This window comes from Triticum aestivum, chromosome 3A (genome assembly GCF_018294505.1).
Source record: "Triticum aestivum cultivar Chinese Spring chromosome 3A, IWGSC CS RefSeq v2.1, whole genome shotgun sequence".
Lineage (NCBI taxonomy): Eukaryota > Viridiplantae > Streptophyta > Magnoliopsida > Poales > Poaceae > Triticum > Triticum aestivum.
The window spans coordinates 166,375,254-166,382,020 of NC_057800.1; the positions used below are offsets into that span (position 1 = coordinate 166,375,254).

Consider the following 6,767-nt stretch of genomic DNA (forward strand, 5'->3'; position numbering starts at 1 on the left):
ACTCTATCTATCTTACTTAACTTATGTTTGTACTATCTTGTCTAGTGATAGATATGCCTTGTCTCTATAATATAGGGGGAGCTCTGTTTCTAGTATTCGTGTGCCATGCAGTCCATAGCACTCATCTAGGTGGCACACATCTAGGGAGAGCCCGTCTATATTATCGAGAGGACGGGTTTGCTTTTACTTAATAGTATTTTCTTTGTGCAAATCCCGTTTTGTCATCAATCCACCAAAAAGGGGGAGATTGTAAGGACATATTTATCCCTAAGTGTTTTGGTGATTGATGACAACGCATTTGCGGACTAATCGTGTGCCATGAGTATCCCAGACACTTCTTTGCTAGGCACAAGACAATTGGGTGCCCCTCGAAGACTGACGAAGACGGCGTCTTTTCTACGTTTCTTTTTGGTGGATTTGAGTCGTAGGAAAGCCGTACTATTAAGAGGGAGTCCGCGTTAGAAAGGTTTGGGTGGAATCATCACGTACACGTCTCCTTCTTATCCCCTCCTTCTTCCTTGGAGCTTCCTCCGTTTTCTTGCCTCCCTTGTCTGGTTGCCGTTGTTGGTTGCGGTAGTACTGCTCCTGGGTCAACGGTAGTACCGTAGGCATCCGCGGTAGTACCGCGCGGTGGCGCGGTAGTACCGCAGGTGCCCACGGTAGTACCGCTCCCCTGGAGCCGCACTACCGCTGCCCACCAGGCTAGTGCCGCCCCTTTGCGGTAGTAGGAGCGGATGCAATTTTTTACATCCGCACCTACCGCGGTAGTACCGCTTTCTCCATGCGGTAGTACCGCGCTATGCGGTCAGGCAGTAGTACCGCCCCTCGGCAGTACTACTGTGTCGGGTTTTTGCTACTTCCGTTTCTTTGCGGAAGTAGGCACGGAAGTTTCCCTTCTCCCCTGGCTGGGACTTTTGCCTTGCGGTAGTACCGCATGGGGGGCGCGGTAGTACCGCGCGTGCGGAAGTTTCGCCCCCAGCTTCTGTGCGTCTGTTTATCGGTTCTGTGCTGAGGTTGCGGCAGTACCGTGGGTCGGTACGGTAGTACCGCACAGCCGTGCGGTAGTACCGCTTGGTTGCAAGCAGTAGTACCGCGCGGCCTTGTGGTAGTACCGCTGGCCAGGCGCGGTAGTACCGCTGGCCGCGGGCTGGTTGGTGGATAACAGTTGGATCTTTTCCACACACTATATAAGGGGTCCCCTTTTTCCCCGTTGACTTACCTCTTCCACTACTAAGCTCCATTATTGCTCCAAGCTCCATTTTCGCCCGATCTCACTCCCTAGCCAACAAAACTTGTTGATTTTCTCAGGAGTGGTTGAGAAGGCCCCGATCTACACTTCCACCAAGAGATATTTGATTCCCCCCACTAATCCCTTGCAGATCTTGTTACTCTTGGGTGTTTGAGCATCCTAGATGGTTGAGGTCACCGCGAAGCCATAGTCCATTGTGGTGAAGCTTCGTGGTGTCGTTGGGAGCCTCCAATTGAGTTGTGGAGATTGCCCCAACCTCGTTTGTAAAGGTTCGGTCGCCGCCTCCAAGGGCACCAATAGTGGAATCACGGCATCTCGCATTGTGTGATGGCGTGAGGAGATTACGGTGGCCCTAGTGACTCCTTGGGGAGCATTGTGCCTCCACACCGCTCCAACGGAGACGTACTTCCTCTCAAAGGGAAGGAACTTCGGCAACACATCCTCGTCTCCACCGTCTCCACTCTTGGTTATCTTGTGCCTTTACTTGTGGAAGCTTATTTGTTTCATATATCTTGCTTGCTTGTGTTCCTATCCGTATTGCATCATATAGGTTGCTCACCTAGTTGCATATCTAGACAACCTACTTTGATGCAAAGTTTAAATTGCTAAAGAAAAGCTAAAAATTGTTAGTTGCCTATTCACCACCCCCCTCTAGTCAACCATATCGATCCTTTCAATGCTGATGCCCATGAGTTTGAGGTACTTTAGTTTAGGGAGATGAAGAGCACGCATGATATTAATCTGGGGAAAAAAGCACTACATGAAGGTAGCACAGCGCAGAGTGTGCACGAGGCGGAGCGCAAACGACAACAGTGAGCGCAGATGTCCAGCTTGAAAGTTGAGCTCCTCGAGCTGATCTAGGGCGGGTGATACACTATGGTCCTTGATATTTTTGTGCTTTCCACGTCAGACGGTCAGCGTTGAGGACCAGTGTGTGGGCCGTGAGAAATGTCATTGACCATGGCGTTTCCCATGCATCGCAAATGCCACTATGGGCGGCACTACATTAATGGAGCAAATGAGGTCAATTTGTTTTGAAGTGAGGTTAATTTGTGTTAAAGCGAGTGATAGATTAGCTAGTTTTGCTAGAGTAGAAGATTTTTTAGAGGGAGTCACTCATCTTTTATTCAAGTTCTACAAAAGGTTCGATACAAACAAAATTGGGCGGATCAACAGCCACACGTGGCGCCCCAAATTTAAAGTAACAACAATTAGCTAGAGAATGAGCCTCCCAATTTTTGTCCCTCTTCTCATGATCGAAAAAGCAGACTTCAAATTCTTGCATTTTCTCCTTGATGTGATCAATTACCAACGAGCTTGCACCCATATAAGGACTCTTCAGATGTTGTATCGTAGCCATGCAGTCCGTTGCTACTTGAACCTTTTTTATGCTAAGGTCTGAAGCTAGTGCAAGAGCTTCATTGAATGCCAAAGCTTCAAAAAATTCTAGAATTGTCTGATCTTCCAGTACAACTACTAAAGCTCCTTGGAACAAACCATGCAGGCCCTGCAAATAGCAGCAAAGGCACCCATTTCTCCTTGTTGTGACATAGCCGCATCGACCATTATCTTTGTGCATCCCTGCCTAGGTGGTTTATAGATTCTCCTACCTCCTTTCCCTCCAACAAATGACTAGGTTACCAAAGAAGTTTTTTGAGTACCTGGGACCAAAGTCGGGCATTCTATATATCTTACAATAAAGTTGTAAGTCAACAAGGGGGACTAATGAATAACTTTACGTCGTGCCCACCATATCGACCACACAGTCACCAGAATCTTTATGAACTCTTCATCTCTTCTGGTCTCCATCATTTCCCATAGCCACAATCTTGCATCTGGAATGTTACAAATGATCAAATTCTCAACCAATTCCTCATCTAACAGACACCAAACACACTTTGCCATGTTATAGTCTATAAGCGCATGTATTCAGTCATCTGTTGCTCCATTGCAGATTGGACACACCTCTGAGTCAATCATATTTCCATGGTGTCTAACTGATTCAGTTGGAATAAAGTTATGAGCTAAACGCTAAGCAAATTGCTTGATCGGTCCTAGTTCTTTAATCCTCCATAGCTTCTTCCACTCATTAGGACCAGCACTCGTATTATAGGTCACTGAGCGGTCCTCGGGCCAGTCTTCTCTCCTCTTCTTTGTTTTCATAAGTATCCTATAGGCCGATCGAACACTGAAGATACCACTTTGCTCGTAGTGCCATGCCCATGCATCCTTCGTGTTGTGTGTGCTTAGTTAAATTCTCAATACAACCGACGCATCTAGTGGCTGCAAATGTTGTATAACCAATTGTTTGTTACAACACTTCGTAGCGTTTTCTATCGACTCGCTCACCATGAAAGGGGGATCACAGTTCTTCTGTGTAAATTAGTATGCAGCGTTACCACATGGTAACAAATTATCTTCCCATATCCTTATTGTTCTCTTGTCTCTCACTTGCTTTGTCTCTCACTTGCTTTACCAACCCCCATTTTAGCACCTGCAATCCTACATGAACCGCATGCTAGACCTGAGAAGGTGCATTGCCCAGTTTGGCCTGTAACACATCCCCGTGGGGGTAGTATACTCCTCTTAAAATTCTTGTGCTCAATGGATAGGGATCCTACAGAAAGCCTCCACCCTTGCTTGGCGAGCATGGCGAGGTTAAACAATTCTATATCGTGAAAAACTAATCCCCCTTGGCACTGGGCATAGTAAGTTTATCCCATGAGACCCATGCTACTTTACTCTCTCCATTCTTGTTGCCCCAAAAACATTTCCTCAATTTTGTATCAATTTTCTAACATAAGCCTCTTGGTAGCAAGAAACATGACATAGAGAATGTTGGCACTGCCTGAGCCATCCATTTAATCAACACTTATTTCCCTGAATCCGCCATACATCTTTCAATCCATCCCTTCACTTTGGCGCAAAGTCTATCTTTTATGTATTTGAATGTTCTATATTTTGACTTCCCCACATCAGATGGTAGCCCCAAGTACCTTTCAGATAATGATTCATTTGGCACATAAAGAATTCCTTTTACCAAAGCTCTTCGGTCATTTGGGCACCCCTTGCTGAAAAAATACTAGATTTTGCAAGGTTTACCCGCTGCCCCGAAGCATCATAGTACTGCTGAATGATACTCTTTATCAAATTTGCCCCACTCTCATTCTCCTTGAACATCAACAATCAATCATCCGCGAATATCAGGTGGTAAACCGTAGCTGCAATAACATTGTCTGTAATGAGCCTCCCTGGTACGAACATAGACGGCTCAGGTGAAATTATCTCCGGTAAAATCCTCTTTAACCGATTAGCCTAAACTTTTGAGATAATATTGAAGATTGCATCACATAAGTTTATAGGTCAAAATTGAGCGAGGGGAAGTTGGATTGGATACCTTTGGGATCAAAACAATGAACGTCCTATTTATTACCTTCGGAGACTCTTCCACTAGAGTAGAAGGTCGGACTATGACTTATGGCCCTGTGGAAATTTTGGAGTTTGTCCATGACGATTGTAAGGACCTTGTGATTGAGTAATACAAGTATTTTTTTTGAAAGATCCAACATCGCTGGCATTCATTGATAATAGCAGAGAGCAACGGAAAACAACAAGGTGGTGAAGGTCCTAGGACCAGAAGATCCGAAGATCAAAGAAAAAAGAAAAACAACAGCCCTAGTAGCTGCAACACAACACTCCATACAATCCACACAAGCCAACGCAGCTCCGACTCCGATGATGAACTACGAAGAAACTAGGCAAGGTTGGCATCACGGAGGATCACCGAACGAACAACCTGTCACGCGTCATCGTATACCACCTGGCCCCGCCACTGCGACTTCGACTTCACAGCAACAAGCAGTCGAGGCAACCCCACAGACACGTCGAAGAAGAAGAACCGACTACCACGACCAATACCATGCCTCCGATATTGCTCACCATCGTCATCGTTGCCACAGAAGCCACCGTGCACGTCCAGTCATAGGAAGCACCAGAGGGATCAAGAGCTTCAAGACGGCGCCCTAAAGAGGGGAACGACGTTGAAGACGACGTCACCGTCCGAACCTGCAGCAGGATCTGGGCTTTCATCCGAAGAACTTGATTCGGGAGTATAGGCTGTGAAGAATCCCGACGACGCCTCCAAGGAGGATAGCGACGCCCACGAGCACCATCGCCGTCGGCCAGCCAGCACCGGCCAGGCTTTCACCCGGTGCAGCCACTCCCACGCAGTAGGCCGAGGTCGACCCGTATCTCCACTGGACCGCGCACATCCCCCACCCAGCGAGCATGCCACCGCTGTGCAAGGCCACCCGCTAGCCTCCTCGACGATGGGCCTGCAGAGACCAGATCGGGTCCTGCACCCCACATCCAATCGCGGACGGAGCCTCCCTGCTCCATCAAGCGACAACCGAGCACCACCACCAGCCGGCAGTGCCCCTCCCGAGCGCCGGCCAAGGCCGACAAGTACAAGTCATGGTCGGCCCGCCCGCAACTACCGCAGCCACAGCCTGGGACTTCTCCTACTATGCGCCGCGACCAGCCTCCGGCTTGGGCAGGCCCAGATCTGGCCGGCCCGTCCGCAACCGCACGCCCCAGCATGCTCGCCGGATCTACAACCATCCCCTGCACTCTAGGCTATCAGCTACCGGATCCACCACACCGACGCGACGGACGCTCGCTGCAGCAGCAGGCCGCGCGCGCAGCCACACCTCCGCCCTGCCTCGCGCGCCGGCGACTGCGCCAGATCCGCGCAGCCCCGAGTAATCCCCACGCGCTCAAGCCAGATCCACGCAGCCCCGCTCCTGTAGCGCGCCATGGCGCAAGCACCTCGCGAGCGCGCCCCACTCGCGCACCTCGCCTCGCCGAGCTCCAGTCGCCACCAGACCGGGACGCCCGCGCGCCGCTAGATCCAGTGTGGAAGTGACTGACGGCCCGCCGCCGCCTACACTGCACGGGCTTTGCCCTGCTGCGTACACTGGCGGCGGCAAGGGGAGCGGCTTCAGTGGGTGGCCTCCCGGCGGCGGGCTGGATTTTGCTCTCCCGAGCCGCCCGCGGGAGCGGCGCGAGAGAGCCTCAGCACATGCTAATGTTTCAATTTCATCCTGTCTCTAAGATATGCGGTCAGTAATACAAGTATTACTTTCGCAGAAAAATAATTATGCTAAACTTTGTTAGGAAGATCAAAACAGTGATTTTGACCTCCGTCAGTATAGGCAAAAACACTACTTTATGTATGAATCTTCGTGGTAGCTTTCAAGCGACATTTTTTTTTAAAAGATCCAGCGTCGCTGGCATTTCATTGGATTAGCAGAAAGCAATGATAACAAAACATGGGGGTGATTCGAAGATCAAGGAGTAAAAGAAAAATAGCTAACAACTTATTTTCGACGTGAACACATCTTCGTCAGAGGAGTTGCTGCCATCGCCGAACGGGAGGTGCAGGTTGTCAAACGCGTCATCATCATGGCCAGTCACCGGGGAGACATGGTCCACCTCCCGCGGCTCCGTTGCGTTCCTG

General features: G+C 49.5%; 1 pseudogene; it reads right to left on the reverse strand.

Moving 5' to 3' along the window:
- Positions 1-5,187: 5,187 nt before the first annotated feature.
- Positions 5,188-6,291, reverse strand: LOC123058180 (uncharacterized; annotated as a pseudogene).
- Positions 6,292-6,767: the final 476 nt, after the last annotated feature.